The following is a 19,146-nucleotide window of genomic DNA, read 5'->3' as shown; positions in this document are numbered from 1 at the left end:
CAGGGAGCCCAACAAGGAGCTCAGTCCCAGGACTCCGGGATCATGACCTGAGCCAAAGTCAGATGCTTAACTGACTGAGCCACCCAGGCACCCTGACAGTTTTTATCTTTTTAATTGAAACATTTAGTCCATTTACATGGAAGGTAATTACCGATATATCTGGGCCTATATCTAGCATTTTACTATTGCTTTTTATTTGTTCCTCCTATTTTTTTTTCTCTTCTTTTTTTGGAGATTACTTCCTATTATCTCAAATTAAAGATTATTTTACCCTTTTTGTATTGGTTATCCTAGAGAGTATATTATACATCCTTGACTTTTCAAAGTCTAATATAAATTAGTACTTTGTCCTCATACTAAATTATGTGAAAATCTTAACACTAGTGTGAATCAATGTGTGGTTTTTGGATCAGCAGTGGTATGTGATCTAGGATGGTTAACTATGTGTCAACCTGGCTAAGCCACAGTATTTGGTTAAACACCAGTCTAGATGTCACTGTAAAGATATTTTTAAGATAAGATTAATAGTACACATTTGTAAAGTCTTTTTAAAAAAATCAGTAGACTTTGGAGAGCCAGTCGTTAAGCGTCTGCCTTAGGCTCAGGTCATGATCCTGGGATCCTGAGATCGAGCCCCGCATTGGACTCCCTGCTCAGTGGGGAGTCTGCTTCTCCCTCTCTCCCTCTCCCTGCTCATGCTCTCTCTCTCTCTGAAATAAATAAGTGAAATCTTTATAAAAAAATAAGTAAAAATCAGTAGACTTTGAATAAAGCCGATTATCTTCCACAGTGTGGGTGGTACTCACCGAATCAGTTGAAGGCCTTAGGGAAAAAAAAAAAAAAGACTGGAGTCCTCTGAGGAAGAGGGAATTCTGCTTCCAGATTGCCTTTGGACTCAAACTACAACATCAACTGTTCCCTGGATCTCTACCCAGCCAGCCTGTTGTGCAGATTTTGGACTTGCCAGCCCCCACAATCATGTGAGCCAATACCTTAAAATAAATTTCTCTCTCTCTCTTAGCCTCTCTCTCACATACACACATACACACACACCGTATTTTCTGTTTCTCTGGAGAACCCTGGAACCCAAACCAAACCCTGGGGAGTTTACAAGGGTTCCTTTCCTTGGCAGTCCCCAAACTCTCATTTTTATCTCCTTGCCTTATAAGTTGGTTGAAAGCTTTACTCAGTTTCTCTGCCTCTCAGCCATCTCTACATGACTTGGAAGATCTCTCTAGGGAAAAAGTGGTCCCCAAAGCAGGGCTCATTTCTCTGAGTTTCTGTCTTTTCTTAGGTCTTGGCCTCATAATTTTCACTGCCATGTGCATTCTGTGGTGCCCTCAAACAGATGTAGAACTACTTCCCCAGATTTTCTAGGTGTTCTCGGTGGGAGAGTTGGTCTGACTTATCTGGTCCACTCTTACCAGCAGGGATTCTCCTGGCATTGGTGGTTGTCTGTCTTTCTAGATCAAAATCTGTGCGGTAAGTGTCAGGCCCTTTTCAAATTAAGACTTCAGTTCCGCTTTTGTTAAATTTGAGGAGCTTTTGAGACATCCACAGTAAGATATCAGAAAAGTGGTTGGATAAACAAATCCAGAAGTTGGGAAGAGGGATCTCTGTGGAGAAAAATTTTGGTGTCAGTAGTGTGCAGATACCACTAAAAACGATGACAAAGAATAGGGACTGGGAATGCACTTTGGGGAACTCCAACATTTGGAAGTTAGAGGAGGAAGTATGAGTGAAGCACTAAGAAGAGGTTGTCCGGGGGAGAGGAGAAAACCATGAGAATCGGTGTCATAGAAGCAGGAAAAAGATTTAAAGAGGTAGGGAATGATCTCCTATGATTTATCTGATGAAAAGTCTGATAAAATAAGGCCTAAAAATTATGAGTATTTGAACCTTGCAGATACAGCAGAGACACTTGATAGATGACCACATTTGTGAAGCGGTGTGGGTGGACAGCCCCAGGAAGAGTGATTCAGGACCGTGGGAGGCCCGCCCAGCGGCCATCACCCTGGTGGTTTTCAATCTCTAATCTGATAATGAGCTCCATGCTATCTCAACTTGAAAGACTTATTTGAAACCTGTGCTCTGTCCTTTTGGCAAATAACTTGGGTAATACCTGTCAGGAGCAAAGAAGGATAGTGATATTCCTACTTCTTCCTAATACTTACTAGCTCTTCACGGAGCAAACCTGCATTTCTTGTTCTAAACCTAGAAACAGCTACACCTCCTGAAGTGAGCTTTCATTGCTCGCCCCCACAGAAATCCTCTAGCACTGGATGTCTCACCAGAACCAGGAGGCAGAGGAGATGCTGTTTCTCATCCTAGAGATGTGCGCTTTTTCACAGCAAGCCGTTTCTATTTTGAGCTCTCAGTGTAGCTTTCTTTAGTCTTTGGTCCAGAGGAAAATTTAGGCTAAAGGAGAGCTCTGTTACTTCTATTTGTCAATATTTCAGGAAAGTTCAGTTTCAGGGATTGGGAAAAGTGGCAGTAATAGGGTGCATATAATTCACTATAATCTCCTTAGTTGTCTAGAAAACATTAAAGCTTGGTTGCTTCCCTGTGGAAACACTTGGCCATGTGTTTGCATATTTATGGTGGGCTTAACTGCTCAACACACTGATGGTAACTAGACTGGTGAAAGGGGGCATTCCTAGCAAGGAAAACAGTCACCCCAAACCCAATTAGTTTTGTGGGGTAAATGTGGAGTAAAATACAGGCCCTCGCTCTGAGCCTATTAATTTGGAACCATGTGCAAAATGAATTTGGTTATTTCTTTAATTTGTCTGATTCACACCTGATGAGGCAATTAGAGCCTCTGAGTGAGGCATGAAATTATATAGCAAACTGGTTCATTCAAAAGGGAGAATGCTTCAGAGAGAAGCCATTCTGCTGCTTTGGGGAAGAGCTGTTTGGACACAGTTTAAAGCCTCATTAAATGTGGTTTTTAATCAGTGCAATATTGGCCAAGTTTAACCCTACTCACTTGGTGGATCTTGATGGTTATTAAAGAGGATCTACTCATATATGATAATATCCCTACAAGTGAGATTAAGTAATTTGTTGCATGACTGGTGAGATGACACAACCCGAAATGTTTTAATTCCATGCAATTGAGTGACTGGGTCTCTCTGATGTTGAGCCCTAAATGTAATGTGTGAATAACAGAGTACTTGCCCTGCCTGTATCACGAGATTGTGAAGATCAAACAGGATGATGTATGGAAAGCTATAGAGAAAGATAGGACTTTGTTTAATGTAATCACCTTCTCTTCAGAAATTATGACCGTGGCTTTACCTCCGGTCAATCATTGAGCGTTGGAAGCTTTCTGTGGTATCACAACACTGCTCCAGTTTATCAGCATCCAGCACTCACCCCCAGGATTACCATAAACCTTTAGGAGACTTAAAAAAAAAAAAAAGGCTACTATAAGCACTGAGGAAAATAGCCAAGAGTTTAATCTGAAAAGGTCATAGACAATGTCTTGTGATTGGTCATTTTACCAGTTTAGAAGGAAAAGTGCATTTTTATTGGCTGGTGATGGTTATAATAGATAATTCTGTCTGCACCAAAGCTGTCAAGAATAGCAAAAGAGAGCAGGATAAGTTTGGTATATTACAGTGTTCTCCAGAGAAACAAAATCAATTGGATATGTACATATATACTCAATCTATCTATCTATCTATCTATCTATCTATCTATCTATCTATCTATCTATTTTTCTATCTATCTATCTATCATCTATCTATCTATCTGTCTAAAAGATTAATTTATTTTAGAGGGAGAGAGCACACAAGCAGAGGGAGAGGGAGAGAATCACAAGCAGACTCCCCGCTGAGAGCAGAGCCTGATGCCTGGGCTCAATCTTAACCACCCTGAGATTAGAGGCCAAAATCAAGAGTTGGCTGCTTAGGGGCACCTGGGTGGCTCAGTTGGCTTCGGCTCAGGTCATGATCCCAGGGTCCTGGGATCGAGCCCTGCGTAGGGCTCCCTGCTCAGCAGGGAGCCTGCTTCTCCCACTGCTCCCCATTTGTGCTCTCTCTCACTATCTCTGTATTGCTCTTTCAAATAAATAAATAAATAAATAAAATCTTAAAAAAAAAAGAGTTGGCTGCTTAACTGACTGAGCCACCAGGTGCCCCTATCATCTATTTATCATAGGAATTGACTCACATCATTACAGAGGCCAAGAGATCCCATGATCTGCCATCTGTAAGCTGAAAAACCAAGAAAGCTGGTGGTGTGATTCAATCCTAACCCAAAGCCCCGAGAACCAGGGAAGCCAATGGTGTAAGTCCTGGTGTCAGGCCTGAGAACCAATGTCCAAGGGCAGGAGAGGATGGATGTCTCAGCTCAACCAGAGAGCAAATTTATTCTTCCTCTGCCTTTTGGTTCTACTCAGGCCCTCAATAGGATGATGCCTACCTGCACTGATGAGGACAATCTACTTCATTCAGTTTACCTACTCAAATGCTACTCTCTTCCAGAAACGCTCTTGCAGACACACCCAGAAATAATGTTTTACTAGCAGATGGTTTAAGAGTGAGTAGCATAATGCAGCAGCAATGACCAAAAGTGATAATGAAGGCAATAATAAGAAACCCTGGATCAGTGGAGAAGGAAATTTTTTTTATTTTATTTTTGAAAAAGATTTTATTTATTTATTTGACAGAGAGAGAGAGAGAAAGAGAGCACAAGCAGGGGGAATGGCAGGGAGAGGGAGAAGCAGGCTCCCCCACTGAGCAGGGAGCCCAATGCGGGGTTCGATCCTAGAACCCCAGGATCATGACCTTAGCTGAAGGCAGACACTTAACTGACTGAGCCACCCAGGCACCCCAAGAAAGAAATTTTAAAGTTTTTAAATTTGGAAAGGCTAGAGACCATTTAGTCCAGGCATGGCAAATACACAGGTCATGAGGGGCAAATTCCCCATCTTATGCCTGCAGCAGACATTGCTGATCATTCATTGTACACTTTCTACTCAGTCAGGGCATCTGAGTGACAAGGCAAAGAGTGGTTCCCAAAGCTGAAGTACTTGTTCTGTGGGATTATGAAGAGTCTCACCTAGAGCCATTGGAACCGTGTGCAAAAGGGATGGATATAACTCACTAAATTACCTGGTTCTCATGTGATAAGACCAGCAGAGCAGTGGGCCAGGCTCGGGGATGCAGGGAACTGGTCCACATCAAGTGGTCAAGATAGTGCTCTAGGTTACTGCCATAAGTCACTTAGAATAGGCACAGGAGATGAAATCTATTTGCCACCAGAATTTTATTTGACCTCCTCATATGATAATCAGGAAACTATGGCATAGGGATTTGAAATAACTTATTCAGGTTCACACAGATAATGAAAAAAGACTAAAACCAGTTCTCTCCCTGCCTCAATTGGAAACTCAAGACCTGTCTCAGTTTGAAGCTATTCTACTGAAGACTGATTCCTGGATGTTAGGCAAAGTAGAGGGAGGGACATTTTTAGTATTAGGCTTAAGCCAAGGGATCTTGAGCCATGGCTTTCAAGTTTACTGTATTAGTTTGCTTGGGCTGCTATAATGAAGTACAACAGACTGGATGGCTTAAATGTAGAAATGTATTGTCTCACAGTTCTGAAGGTTGGAAGTCAGACATTTTGGTGTCAGCACGGTTGGCTTCTTCTGAGAGCTCTGAGGGAGAATCTGTTCCATAGCCCTCCTCGAGCTTCCGGTGGCTTGCTGGACATTTTTGTTGTTTCTTGGCTTGTTGACATATCACCCCGATCTCTACCTTCATGTTCATGTTCATGTGGCATTCTTCCTATGTGCATGTGTGTGTGTGTGTGTGTGTGCGTGCGCACACATGCACACGTGCGTGTGTGTTGCTATGTCCAAATTTGCCTTTTCTTATAAGGACACTATTATATTGGATTAGGGCCCACCCTAATGACTTAATTTTAACTTGATCATCTGCAAATACTGTTTCCAAATGCAGTCACATTCTAGTACTAGGGACTTTACTCTGTGAATTTGGGGTTCAGTTTTCCCTAAGTGTTAGGTCTCTGGCTATGGGAAAAGCGAGAATCTAGTCAAATAACTTTCTTAAATAAAGCCATGTTTAACATTAGAATCAATTTATCAAGAAGTTGCAAATAATAGACCATGCAGATGAATTCACAAACCATGATGAATTCTATGTTTATTGTATAATAAGGATGTTCATGGTGGATATTACTATGGTTAAGAAAGAGAGGGAATGGCCAGGCAGAGATGATAGCAGAGAACGATTCCTATAAAACTTCCGAGTGAGGTTATGCTCTTCTGCTGATAGTTACAGGGATGGTCCAAGAGCAACTATAGCTTGGGCAGCTGGCAGATATCTTTGGACAAGGCTCCACTATACATAAAAACCTAAAGATAAACATATGAATTAGAAGATGTGAGTAAACCACCCTGTTGTCTCCCACTGGACAGAGCACAGAGGCACTTGAGGTGGGCAGAGCTCTCTGCTGCTTAAGAGCCCTGCTCCCCGAGAAAAATACTGAAATTTGTCTTTGGTGCTGAATCTGTCCTCCCCATCTTTTCCTTCCAGTTACCCCATTGTATGGTGGCATCCTTTCCAACTCCCTAAAACACTCAGGACCATGTTCTGCCCCTCTTCCTCCCATTGAAAACTATTCTTAAGGGAAGATCTCAAATAGATTAATTCACATTTAGGTGTGAATGCCTGATGAGGGTTTAAAGTAGGCTCTGTCTTGAGTGATTTGTACGTGATTGTCAAGGGCTTAAATTAGAGGAGTGAAGCTGTAAGGCTAGACATATGGATCATCCAGTTCTAAACGGCACCTCTTTTATTAGCTAATCATCCCCTAAATTAAAATGCCACTGTATTCATTTATCCCCTACAATTGTCAGTGATCTAGGAATTTGCTGATTACATTAGCAATTTTTCTTTAATTCCAGGAAGATGCAAAATAGAAAGTTATGAAGATATGAGCCGAGGGTTGGTTGCCATACTGAAATCATCTGCATTTACACTGGTAATCTTATCTGATTTATCCAGGATTTGGTAGTGCAAGGCTTGCTCTTCAGCCCTTATCACAGCCTCCTCTCTTTAGCTGGCTTGGAAGTATAAAATACCGTCCTGGTTGTTTTCTGGTGGTCAGAAAGGAACTGCTCTTTCCACCATGATCTTGATGGTGCCAAATAGTGCAGAATCGCTAAGAGAAGGACTTCTCCTATTTCTTTCAGGAGTGAAATTCACCAGCCTTCCCTTTCTTTGTCTATGCTCAGTATCACTCAGTCTACTGTCTAACTCAGTTGAAGAGAAAGGGGTATAGCTATCTTGGTACAGGTCAAGTATATGTATAGACATAGGTATTGGCATAGGTATAGGTACTGGCGCAGGTGTAGGTACTGGCGCAGGTGTAGGTACTGGCGTAGGTGTAGGTACTGGCGCAGGTGTAGGTACTGGTGTAGGTGTAGGTACTGGCGTAGGTGTAGGTATTGCTGTAGGTGTAGGTACTGGCGTAGGTGTAGGTACTGGCGTAGGTGTAGGTACTGGCGTAGGTGTAGGTATTGCCGTAGGTATAGATGAGGGACTTGGCAGAATCTGTGGGAGGTGAGGATTGCCTAGGACTGAATGTTTCTTGGATCCTGACTTAATTTCCTACTGTCCCTCAGTGGCTCTGGCACATGGTTTTTGGTCAGCCACTAAATGTGGTCATCAGCAGCCGTGGGGTCTCCCTGGCAGAGAGCCAACACCCTCACCCCCTCAGAAGAGTTCACAGTACCCTTCAAAGGGCAGGTAGGATTTCTCCCAGGGGTTTAACACAAAAACAGAAAATCCTTGCTCTTGCTCTCTCTCTTACTCCAATTGACCTGATAACTGTATAGGACATATTAGCAAGTGGTGGATACAGCACATAATAATTCAGTGAGAAATACATTCCAGAAAACCAAGTTGATGTGATTGGAGATCTTTTTGATAAATAGAACATGTTTCCAAACACTCGTTACATTCTATTGTTATCGCAAAGCTAATTTATTCTGATTTAAGAAATTATTTTCTGTAAAATGAATGGCTGGGAGAACTAAAAGTTCTGGATAGACCAATCCTGTAGTTACCTTTAAATAGCTTACATTAAAATGCATCTTTAAGTTAATTGTCGGCTCATTAAGTTTCTTTGGCCTTGGGATCCACAAGGTGCCATTATGTACTTTAAGGCTTTATTCTTGCAGAGAATGGAAGGATGAAGATCAAGTCTATGTTCTCAGCAGACACCCCCAAAGCATGTATTCCTGTTTGGTTGGGTGAATTCTTTCAGGGGCATGATGAAATTGATTGATAGCCTGCTTGGCTGTCTGACTGCCTGGCACACTCTTTTCTTTCCTTTAGTTTATAATTAATGTATTTGATATACATAAAAAAATTTAAACACTCTAAAATAAAAAAATAAAAACCACACCTCAAAAACTAAAACTTCAAACAGTACCAAAAAAAACCCTTAAAAAAGTCTCCTTCCACATAATGTCTTAGTTCTATACCCTACAGGCAGCTGCCATTAGCAGTTTATGTGTTTTTCCAAAGATCTACTAAGCAAATATTAATATATATGTATTTGTCTCTCTCCTTCACATATATAGTCATACTATCCATGTGGTACTGTCTTGCTTTTTTCATAAAATAATATTTCTCAGTTTTATTCTTTTTAAAAATTTATTAGAGAGAGAAAGAGAGAGAGTGTGCGCCCGCTCTAGCGCAAGCATGGTGTGGGGGAGGGTGCGGACAGAGGGAGAGGGAGAGAGAATCCAAGCGGACTTTGTGCTGAGTGGGGAGCCCCACACAGGGCTTGATCTTATGACCCTCAGAGTGCAACCTGAGTCAATACCAAGAGCCCAACCAACTGTGCCACCCAGGTGCCCCTCTCAGTTATTATTTTATCTAACTATCTATCTATCTATCTATCTATCTATCTATCTATCTATCATCTATCATTGGCCAAATTCTTTGTAATGGATGCATAGTATCCCATTTTATAAATGTACCATAATTTACTTAGTCACTAGTCTATTGATGATTGGATTGTTTTATCTTTAGCTGAAATGATTTCTTTTTATTTTTTATTTTTTTTTAAGATTTTACAGGATCATGACCTGAGCTGAAGGCAGATGCTTAATAACTGAGCCACCCAGGCGCCCCTAGCTGAAATGATTTCTGAGGTGGAGGGGGAAAGCATGCATAGCAACTCTGGGCCTTGTTTTGATGGAAGGTATCTTCTAGATTGTTGGGCCAATTGAGGGGCATTTGTGGAGGCTGGATGGGAAAAGGAGAGGAGTTATGTCAGAGGACATATGTCCAGTAGGGGACTGAGTGAAGTCTTGCTACATGGGATGGGATTTCATTCTTTCCTCTGCCTCCCCAGGAAGTTCTCAGTAAAATTGACATTACTAGCAAATGCTTTTGGCATTCATTCATCCATTTAGCAAATATTATTGCATTCCTCTTATGTGCTAGGCACTGTTGTAGGTTGTGTCTCCCCAGCATAGCAGTAAACAAAACAAAGTCTCTGCTGTCATGGTGTTTACATTTAGTAGAGGGAAATAAAATTAAAAGCAAATAAACATAACTTTTCTTTTTTAAAAAAATAGTTTAGAGAAAGAGAGAAGGAGAGAGTGCGAGTGTGAGGGGAGGAGGGACAGAGGGAGAGAATCTTCAAGCAGACTCCCCACTGAGCAGGGAGCTCGATCTCACGACCCATGAGATCACGACCTGAGCCAAAACCAAGAGTCTAACGCTTAATTGACTGAGCCACCCAGGCGCCCCAAACATGTAATTTTTCTAAACACAAATAACGTAGGGGCTGGAGAGTGACGCAGGGGGTTGCAGTTGTCTTCCTTGGAGGCAATGCTCTGTGATGCCTCAGGCAGGATGGGTCCAGGGTGGGCTGAACAGAGACTGCTGGGTAGTGCCACCCCATCTGGGTTGCCAGGAATGCCTAGTGGTGCCCCCTACCCTCCCATCCACATTCCCACACAGTCCTGCCTCCATTGGGGTGGGTCGGCAGGTGCTGCCTCTGCAGCCATCTCCTTTCCAGGTCTGTGATAGAATTTTGGGGGAGGGAGAGGGGAAAAGAGGAAAATCATAGAGTAAGGGGATGTGGCCTAGGGAAAGATGTAGATATTTATTCTACCATCTGATTAATTCAACATCACTGAATCACCAAAGGGCTTCTCATCATTCACTGTCTAGCAGGGGGCAGGGAAAATTATTCATTATTCAACATGAGCTGAAATGAAAACGCCACACTTTGTAAAACATGCAAGGTTACCTACTATGGTAACTGCTCCCAGAGTTTTAATGTGTCTGCAGCACGGCTAATTAACTTGCTCTGAGCTTCGTTGGAATTCCTATTTGAGATGATTGTCTTGGTAGCTGTACCACAGAGGGCAGGAACATCAGAAATGCCACTTGGGGCTGCTTTAGCAATCAGCCTTTCTCAGAGTTCTCTCAGCCACCAGCGGGAAGGACCATCTCATGACCCTGTCTGGTCCCTCTCAGACCCATAGGCTGGGCAGCTTTTCCAGAAGTCGCATAGCCCATTGTGCCACGTGTGTTGTGGTTTAGCATCCAGGCTCTGAAGTCAGACCAGTCTGGGATTTCACATTCAATAGCAGGCATTTACTGAGAACCTTAGGTGTTTAACGGCCCTGTCTCCTCATCTGTCAAGTTAGGATATTTCAGGTCCATACTTCAGAGAGATACTATAAAGCTTACAGTTGATGTGTTTGTAGAGCACCTAGTCCATCTTCAGTTTTCACTAAATAGCTGTTTTCTCCTCATCTCCTCCTCCTCATTCTTCGTCATTTCCACCACCACCGCATTTTTTTCCTTTCTGCCTGTGTGTCTAATTTGTGTGCTGGGATTTGAGGTGTTATGTCCAAACTGGGCATACTGTAAAGGGCAGTATTGGCACAGATGAAACCAATTTTTAAAGCCTCAGGGAGTGAGAAGTTGGGTGAACTGAGCTCTGGTTGGTCCAGGCTTTGCCGCCATCACATTATTTAGGTCAATCCCTTCATCTCTTTGGGCTCTGCCCTCCTCTTTGGCAGGACAGAGATATTGAAATTAATAATCTGCCAGGTCCCGTCCTGCTCAGAGGAGAGTGGAGTCTAAGAGAGTGCACCTAGATAAGTTAGGGTGTGTTTGGCAATGAGTAGCAAAGTAACCAAGTAACAGTGGCTTAAGCAAATGGCATAGACTTAAGAAAATTTCTTAACAAAAACAAAAACAAAAAAAAAAAGAAAATTTCTTAACAAGTTTTAGCAAACCAAATCTAGCAATGTGTAAAAAAGATTATATATTAGAACCAAGCTGAACTAGTTTTCTCTTTGTATCCTCTAAATATATCTCATTTTAATAATTGACTTAACATGTACATAGTTTCCGCCTTGACAAAATTCAACCATTTATTGAGAACATTGGTGGCATTGTACCTCCCAGAATTTTTAGCTTAGTATTTTGCTGAATAAGTACTTGTTGATTTAAACAAAAAAATTAGAATAAATGCAAAATCCTGGATAATCATCATAATACCAGTACTTTACCACCAGATATGTCTTGAGTCTATCAACAACTTGTAAATTAGTAGATTGCTAAAACTTCTTTTTTTTTAGCTAAGTGGTTTACATATATAATTCCTTGAGTGCTCTTGACACATCACAATAATATTATTAAACAACAATTAACCTTGTGAACAAAAGAGAAGTCACGAACATTATTTATTACTTTGCCAGTCTTAATAAAGACCTAATGTGCTAATAGCTTCTCATGGAGACAGCTGCCATCAGTTAAGTAAAAACATCATTAAGTTGCAATCACAAGTATCAATAGAGGCAGAAACTACTAGTTTTCTGATTGCTGGCAGGCATTTACTGGTTTATGGGTACCCATTCCAATAGCTTTCTGTTGTATTGTGTCATTTTATGACTGCCTATTAAACACACCCACACCCACACACATTACTGAATGTTATAGTGGAGAGACAATTTAAGAGCATCGCACCCAACATTTTTCAAACTGTGGCCTGAAGATCTCTTAGGAGTTCCTGGAAAACTCTTAAGGGACTTTCTGGGTGTTGTCAGGTCAGGGAGAATATACAGTTCATGGGCAAAGCAGGGCACTTTGATAAGGCTATCTTGATACAAGATTCATCTTGGCTCAATCATTTTGATATAGATATTATGTCATGGCATGGCTGCATGACCCTGTAAAACCATAAAATCACTGGTTATCATCAATAATGTGTGCAATAGCTACCCTTGATTTTTATTCCACCCCAACCCCTATTCCTTTTATGGTGATTTTCATTTCCTATTTTACTCACTGACCTATTGTTTGAACTTTTATGCATATTTATTATTTTTACTCTGAAAAATATTAAAGATATTTCTTAGAAGTCTGATTAAACTGGGAGAGGTTCTGAGGACCATGAGGCTTATCTCCACAAACCAGCATTACATAGGAATATTATGAAATGAAAATGTGTAATACCAAAACTTCTGAGAGTACTGCTAGAAATATAATTGGCAATTTCATGTACATTCTGGAGCTGAGAATAAAGGGATAAATATCTGTACACAAAGTGTCTTTAACTCTGATGGAAGAATGGATTTGAGACATGGACCAGCCAAGGTGTAAGACATTCTCGGAGAATTCCTGAGTCTCACCCTGTCTCTGAACCTCATCCACCCTCACTACATCCTTCAGCGTGATCTCATCCCTACTTCCCCGTCCTGGAATGGTGTTGGCAGCATGGTAAAGCTCAGGTATAGTATGAGCTTATTAATTTTTCACATTACTTGATGTATTAGTTTCCTGGCTTCTGTAACAAATTTCCACACACTTGGCAGCTTAAAATAACAGAAATTTATTCTGTTATTTTGATTTATGGTTCTGGAGACCATAAATCCAAAATCAAGTGTCAGCAGGGCCGTGCTTCCCCTGAAAGCTCTAGGGGAGAATCTTTCCCTGAATCTTTCCTTTCCTGAAGGTGGATTCAGGTGTTCCCTGGTGTGTGGCTGCAGAACTCCAATCTCTGCCTCTGTTTTCATATGGCCTTTTCCTCCCTGTCTCTGTCTTTTGTTTCTTATAAGAACACTTGTTGGATTTAGGGCCCACCCAGATAATTCAGAATCACCTCCTTATCTCAAAGCCCTTAACCTAATTATATCTGCAAAATCCTTTTTCCATATAAGGTAACATTCAATCTTTTACCATATAAGGTAATGTTCACAAGTTCTGGGCATTAGGATGTGGATATATCTTTTTGATGTGGATATATTTACTACATTTGGTAATTAAAAAAGAAAATTGGCAAGTGTTTTTAGAAGTTGGAAGTTTAATTGATTGTATTTTCTCCTGAGTCAAAGTGTTCCTCGGTCAAAACATAGGCTGGTAGCATAGTGTCACTTATCTGAGTTGGGAGCTCACCTCTGGGTCAGCCGGAGCCACTTACTACTTTTGGCTAGTCCATGTGAGCTTTGACTAGAATAAAACTTACACAACTAAACTTAAGTTTGGAAACTCCTACTTCTTGTCTAATGACTTCACTTTTCTGTGAGGAAATGGAGAACCGGAGGTTGCAAAGAACACTGCTTTTGAGTCCTAGGGGCTGTCAACTCTGTCCTATCTACGTCAGTCGCCAGTTCTGGGACTATTGTTATATTACCTGATTCATTACTCTTTAATTGCTTCATTGATAAAGAAATGATAATAATACTTCTGCTTCTAACTGTTAGAATTGGTATGAATATACAAATGAGCTTTGAAAATATTTATGAATTTCTGTTTTTGATATTATAATGATTTTTCAACATACATTTGAAATTGGCCCTGAAATGTGTTTATACCTCTATGTTAAAAGTGAATAGGCAAATGGGTTATTATGAACTCTGAGCTAGAAGGGACTTACTCCACCAATATAACCTGGAGCTATCTATGGAGCTACTGAGAACGCACACACGAATTATAATTTAAAGATACAGAAAGGGAAATAAGGAGGCAGCTATGAATAATAGAACCAGTGTAGAGCAGAGTTGGCAGATTCATGACCTCAGAAGCTGGGCAGGTAATGTAATCAAATACAGCAGGGGAGAGTAAGAAAAGGAGAACAGACATGTAATGGAAAATGGTTGAGGGGCAATGACAGGGAATAGTGGGGATTATAGTGAACTGGGGCCTGGGGAGCAGAATTTTGTTCAGTCTAAGGGAAACTGCTACTCTTCAGTTGCCTGCCCATGGTTGCCGTTGAGATGCAAGTCTAGCAGGCTAGATCTTCCAAGGAAGAAATCTGGAGTTTTACATGAAATATTCCTGTATCATTAGGTGGTTAGGCTGGCCTATGCTGTGACAACAAATAACCCCCACATTCCAGTGGCTTAACAAAAGTTTATTTCTCCTTCATGTGAAAGTCCTCTGGGAGTCTGAGAGCTAACAATCCAGACTCTGCTGTTTTAAGACCAGGTTTCCATGTTTCCAGTGGGTTGAATTGTATTGTATTGTATTATGGGTTGAACTGTATCCCCCTAAAAAGATATGTTGGAGGTTTAACCCCCAATACCTGAGAAGGTAACCTTACTTAGGGATAGGGTCTTTACAGAAGTATTCATATTGAAGTGAAGTCATCATGTAAGCCCTAATCCAGTATGGCTGGTGTTCTTCTAAAAAGGGGGAAATTTTGGACACAGGGACATGGACACAGGGGGATGCCATGTGAGGATATGGAGTTATACTGCCTCAAGCCAAGGCGCTGGCAGAGGCAAGGACAGAGGCCTGGAACAGATTCTTCCCTAGGATCTTAAGAGAAAGCATGTCTGGCCAATCCCTTGATCTCAAGCTTCTAGACCTCCAGAGTTCTGAGCAATAAATTCTGTTGTTTAACCCACTCAGCTTGTGATATTTTGTAACCGCAACCCTAGGAAACTAATACACACACAGGAGCTTTTCCCTGCCTCACCCTTACAGACACATGTCCTTTGTGCTCACAGTCCATTGGCCAGAGGAAGTCATGTGGCCCCACTGACTACAAAGGGGTTGGGAAGTGTGCTCAGGAGAAGGTAAATTGATGTTGGTGAGTGCTAGTAATATCTATTCTGTACTCCCAATTTTAGAGTATTAGTAGCTGATGCAGTTTGAAAAAAAAAAAAAAAAGAAAGCAAGATTGAATGAATGAGCCCAACAAACCATCCTTTGGTCTTGGTATCACCAGCGGGTTCCTGAGGACAAGCGCATGGGCAGTGCTGGTCTGTACATGGGGTAAGATTTGTGCTTCTGACAGAGTGCAGATTTTGGTCATGGGCAAGGACAAGCACAGTTGGTACATGGAGACTTTGACATCAAGTGCAGGTCTAAGCTTGGGAAAAGGATTCCAGAACATGAGACAGTGCAACATGGGGGGTTTGGAGAATAGAAAATGCAAAGTTTTAGATGAGCTGATTTTTTTTTCTATCTTATGGTCCCCTGACCTCTTTTTCTTCCCTATTTAACACATATTCCATTCTCCCCAAGAATCAGATCCTGGTTCATCTACATTATAGGTAAAGTTGGTTTTTGGAGATAACTCTGGGAAGCTGCCCAGCATTTGTGGCATCTTCTGTGGAAACATTACAATCTAAATTTCAAACAACCAGCTTAGAAAATAATTTTTACAAAACAGCTCAAGGGTGAATTTGGGACCCTGTGTGTGTGTGTGTGTGTGTGTGTGTGTGTGTGTGTGTGTCCCTGCATGTATGCATTTACAACTTTAATTTATATTCAACCTAGCAACAGCATTTTAAAGTTATTTGTGTGCAATATACTTTACTCATGTGCATATAATTTAAAAATAATATATCTAGATGCTTTCAACTGAATTTCTCTCAGAATATATATCATATTAACTTGGCTTATGGATCATGCTCAAAATTATTCTTAAAGAACATGCTTGGTTGGTTTCACTGGAGCCAAATTTTTTTTTTTGAATATTCTAAAAAGCAAGAGAAAGAAATAAGACAAATTGTACTGTTCATGTACTGTTGCACAAGCTAGAGAAATATAATTGGGCTTTAGGCCAAATTCTGAAGGCAATTGGAGCTGCTTATGTCAATTGGGCATAATTATTCCTCAGCTCCTGCTGACAGAAAGAAGAATTGAAAGTGATCTGCTTCTCGATGCTGGGGATTCAGAGAGAATATTTGGGCTCTAGTTCATGGCAGATGGGTGCGTGTAGAAGCCACCGAGTTGTCATTTGTGGGGAGCAGGGAATCCTCCAGTTTGGAGGAGTCCTTATGAATCAGCTGCCGTGGGCCATCTGTTCTATGGCTGAAGGCAGCACCATGCACTCAGTAAATGTTTGTAGAATGAATAATGAATCTTTCCCAGAGACCTTCCCTAAAAGTATGTCTGCCTTTTCTTCATGGTCCATTTGCTGGTGACCATGGAGGCAGCACCATGCACTCAGTAAATGTTTATAGAATGAGTAGTGAATCTTTCCCAGAGACCTTCCCTGAAAGTGTGTCTGCCTTTTCTTCATGGTCCATTCGCTGGTGACCATGGGAAGGTACAAGGTCTGTACTGAACAGGCTTAAGGCCCCACCCCTAGATTTTTATTCAGTAAATATTTATTGAAACTGCCAGGCACTGGGACTGTGTCAAGTTCCAGAGGGCTAGTTAATGATAGCCCAACTGGAAAAATGTGGTTGTCCTGAAAAAGAAGAGTTTGATGTCTGAACAGGGCAAAGGCTCCAGTAAAGCAGAAGTGGTAACATGAAGACCTGGGAGGGAGATAGGAGCCTCAGCATACTGATTTTTTTCAACTTCAGGGCCATCATCTGTCCATGCAAAGGTTCTTATGCCTAATGCATTCCTTCCATCTGGACCCTGGATTGCCCTCCCTGCTTCCTTGGAATCTTTGTGCTATCCGTTTCCTATGCTCAGTTTATTTTCGCACATAAATGTGCTTAAGTCTTTTATGTGAAGGACAGCAGGCCCTTAATTGGCTTCTAGGTTCCCCTTTAGTTTCCATTCTTTCCTTGTCATTTCCTTCACACAGCAAATCAAGAGGGTTTGTTTACTCCACATCACCCCTTCCTCGCCCCCCCTTGTTCCAACCCTCGAGCGTGGCTCTTGCCTTTTGCGCTGTGCTGGAACTGTCCCTGTGAGAGTCACTCATATCTGCCTGCTGCGTTCATGTTTAAGTCCACACTGTTAATGTTTGGGTGGTATTTGACCCTGCTGACGAGGCCTTTCCTGAAACTCTCCTCCCTGTCTTCCGTGACCTTAAATGCTCTTGATTTTTCAATTACTTTCCTGGTTCTTTTTTCTCAGGCACCTTCACAAGCAACTCTTATTCTACCTACTCTTTAAATGGTTTCTTTCTGAGGTTTAGAGTTTGGCCACCTCTTCTTTTCCCTCTACTTACTTTTCCTAGGTGATTTCATCCACTCTCATGTCCTTAGTCAACCCGTATCCATGCCAGCAACTCCGAAATCTATTATTTCCAGCCTAGATTTCTTTCCTGAGCCAGACCACATACCTATTCCATGTTTAATTTCTCCACTGATATGTCCCCCAGGAACCTCAAAGCCAGTAGTGAAGAAGTGAGCTCTTCATTTCCCCCCACATACTGCTTTCCCTCCACCTCAGCACACGATCATTCCATACTTAGTTACCTAAGTCATTCCACAATTAACCAGCTACTGTGTCTCATCAATCTTACCAACTTTCTGTTTTTCAGGGACGTCCTCTCTTCTTCATTCCTACTCCCCGTAACTCAGGGCAGGCCTCATCAATTTTTTTCTTGGATTTCTACTGTAGCTTTCACCTCTCTGGCTGGCCTGCCACCAAGCTTGCCCATTGTTATGTGTGCCCCCCCATTCATATGTTGAAGCCCTAATCCCCAGTGTGACTGTGTTTGGAGATGGGGACTTTAAGGGAATAATGAAGGTGAAATGAAGTCATAAGGGTGGGGCCCTGATCTAATGTGACTGGTGTCCTCATGAAAAGAGGGTGACAGCAGGGATGTATATGATAGGGAAAACACCATGTGAGGACGCAATGAGAAGGTGGCCATCTACAAGCCAAGGAGAGAAGCCTCAGAAGAAGTCAAACCTCCCACCTTGATCTTGGACTTCTGGCCTCCAGAACTGTGAGGGAATAAATTTCTATTATTTAAGCCACCCAGTCAGTTGTATTTGGTTAGGGCAGCCCTACCAGACTAATATACACCTTTAACTAGGTTCTTTCAAAATCAGATGTGATCGTATCACTGTGTGCCATCTGGCTAAATGACAGAATGTACCAAGCTTTCTCTCTCTCCCTTTGCAAATGTTCTTTCCTTGGGTAAATTGTTCCACATTGTCCAGACAATCCCCTTCCCTGTTAACTTCAGTTTACCTTTTGTGACCTGACTCTTGCCTCCCTTGATGGTGGGGTGATGTCCCAGAGCCTCCATAGACTTCAGCTGTCCCCCTTTCCAGATGGTGAGCTTTTGAATGCTAGGACTGAGGTCTTATTCATCTTTCTATTTTCAGCACTCTGCATGATGCTTAGGATATAGTAGGTATTCAAAAATGATTTTGGATGAATGAACACATAGTAAAACTATTTATTCTCAGGAATACAAAAGAAAATTTGACAAATCACCATGTTACCAGAGTGATAAATAGACAATCAGGGAGTAGCCTTTTCTTGGGTCCACTTTACATTATGATCTATTGGACCTATACATGCTGGTGGCCCAAAGGCCAAGAACAACATTATCATTAAAGTCATCATTGTAATAACAATAGCAGTTTTCATTCATTGAGCTAGTGCTATATACCTGAAGTATGCTATGGATTATTAAAGTGTTCTGAGTCCCATTCTAATGTGTATGTGCAGGTTTTTTCCCTAACACCAACAATTCTCTTATACCAGCTAGGCATCCTACAAATCAACTCAATTCCAACACTACCTACCCAGAGATAGCATCAGAGTCCATAGGTTAAGGGCTTGGTCTCATGGGACTGCCCTATCCCACTTCAGATGCTAACCGCAAGTAGTAGGTCCCCACTAGTAGGATGGCAAAGCATCTGTCCAACTTGGCTACAAACTGGAGTTTCCAACAACTCTCTCCCTTGGGTTTGATTAATTA

The 19,146-nt window shown here is 41.6% G+C and overlaps 1 long non-coding RNA gene across 1 annotated transcript; it reads right to left on the bottom strand.

Annotated features, from left to right (window-relative positions):
- Positions 1 to 6,156: 6,156 nt before the first annotated feature.
- LOC141373174 (uncharacterized) lies at positions 6,157 to 17,899 on the bottom strand. The gene is made up of 2 exons (XR_012378879.1): positions 17,731 to 17,899; positions 6,157 to 6,385 (listed from the first exon to the last, which is right to left on the bottom strand). It is a non-coding gene; the product is annotated as an uncharacterized lncRNA (long non-coding RNA).
- Positions 17,900 to 19,146: the final 1,247 nt, after the last annotated feature.

This window comes from Callorhinus ursinus, unplaced genomic scaffold (assembly GCF_003265705.2).
Source record: "Callorhinus ursinus isolate GAN/ISIS: 27379988/994484 unplaced genomic scaffold, GSC_fseal_2.0 scaffold8, whole genome shotgun sequence".
NCBI classification, from domain to species: Eukaryota; Metazoa; Chordata; class Mammalia; order Carnivora; family Otariidae; genus Callorhinus; species Callorhinus ursinus.
This window is presented reverse-complemented; position numbering and strand designations above follow the sequence as displayed.